Here is a 2,055-nt window from a genome sequence, read left to right as displayed (position 1 = left end):
TTATAGGGAATATTTATGACTGAAGGGATTTGTGATATTCTTCCTAAATCTATGGTATCAACAATAGAAGAATCATCATATCTATTGCTACTACCAGTTTTTCTATTAAATGAGAGTTTGACTTTTCCATTCGCATATTGAGTTATTTCTTTTAATTGGGTGTTTGTTTCTATGTGTCCTATAGGTTCTGGGTTAGCAGCACCTTCTAAGATCCATTCTTCAGGTAGTGTTATATCTTTCCATTGAATTGGTTTTGGAATTACAGTATTGGATTTTCCTAAATCTGTTTGTAATAATAGGGTTTCACCTTTCTTACTATGATATTTTACTTTTGTAGCAAAGGCCGAATTCATAGCTTTGTAATGGATTCTAAAAATAACAGCAACCGGTATTGATCCTTTAAGCATATTATAATTATGAGTTTTTATTTGTAAAACTAAGGATTTTAAAATGTTTTTATCATTTAGGGATACTGAGAAGTTTGGATAACAATCAAAAGAGATTGGCCCAGTACATAGACTAGATTCAACTGAACTTAATAATGAATCTTCGAAATTTGTGAATCTGGCATCTCTTAAAATAGTAAGAATGGAAGTATTTAATCCTTCTTTAGTTAAAGGTTTTATTCCTACTTGAACCAATCCTATGTGAATGTATTTATAATTTTTATCTTTGTGTTTTCGTAATGAATTTTGAGATAATAAATTGATTGTTTCAAATGGCTTAGTAAGTTGTATATCTCTTTCTTCTGTTTTAATTGTGAAATCAGATTTAAATATTTGGAATCTAGAATATTTATAAATTTGGTCCTTATTTATTCTAGGAATTTCCCAGTTATCAATGGATTTATAAAAATCTTCTATAATTATTTCTTCGGTGTTAATTATTTTATTATTATCATAAGAAGATGTAGCAGCAGAGTTTAAAGAGATAGATCTAGAGAAGATTGGATCCATAATTAAAAATTTTATTCTTAAAATTTATTTTCTCTCTACAATCCTAAGCAATTCTTAGGGATTACAGCCTTGAAGGACTTACTACCCAGACTTTCTTAGGCAAAAACACTCAAGAGAACCTAAATTTCTGGACTAAAATTTTTTTTTTACAGATATAGTTTCTTTAGACACATACCCCCCGTGGCTCTGATGTTATTTTTGTATGATAATATTGTTGGAATAAATTATCTATAATATTTTGTTATTTCTTATATATGTTTAGTTTGCTATTTTTTTATATTTAATATTTTTCTTATTGTTCTCTTAAGAATTTGGTACACAAGCATAGTTTTATCGAAATAATTCAAATTTGAAAAAGTATAATTATAGGTGGTAATATGATATTTGGGTCGGGTATGTATATTCAGTTTTTTGATCGATATGAGAATGAGTATGAAAGTTGAATAACCGACGGAGATGGACATGGGTATGGGGTGGATAGTCCAGGGGCGGAGCCAGGATCTTGGTTCAGTAAAGGCAACAATATATTATAATTAATAAAGCAAAAAAAAAGAGCACAGATTAATCGACAACTAGAAATAATGTGTCATAAAGTTTGAACACAAATTACGCACATCCAATAGCATTGATAATTGATGAGAAAGCGTCAGAAAAAATGACGAATAACATCGTGTACAAAATCCGAAATCAAAACAAAATATGATATAAAATATAAAATATACGTTCAAAAAATAAGCATGAATTCATTATCGATTGGAAAAAGCATAAACTTATAAAACAACTGAATGATCAACAAACATTGAACAAAAAAACGTACATAAAATTTGGTGATATTTTGGATTTTTTAGAGATTATGAAGTATGTAGCAGTAATTACAATGAATTGGAATGATTGTTAATCAAAGTGTATGACGTTCGTGGCTCGTGAAAAGAAAACACATACAAAAGGTTATAGAGTGTATATTTGGATACTGATAACATGTAAAAAATTGAGCCTAAAATTTGGGTCTACAAATTATTATAAGAAAAAAACAATTTATTTTAGCTAAATATATAATAATATCATACAAAAATTAAAATTTTTTGACATAATATATATA

Source organism: Primulina huaijiensis, chromosome 3, assembly GCF_012295235.1.
Source record: "Primulina huaijiensis isolate GDHJ02 chromosome 3, ASM1229523v2, whole genome shotgun sequence".
Classification (NCBI taxonomy): Eukaryota; Viridiplantae; Streptophyta; class Magnoliopsida; order Lamiales; family Gesneriaceae; genus Primulina; species Primulina huaijiensis.
The sequence above is the reverse complement of the archived record's forward strand: the minus strand, read 5'-3'. Positions refer to the sequence as shown.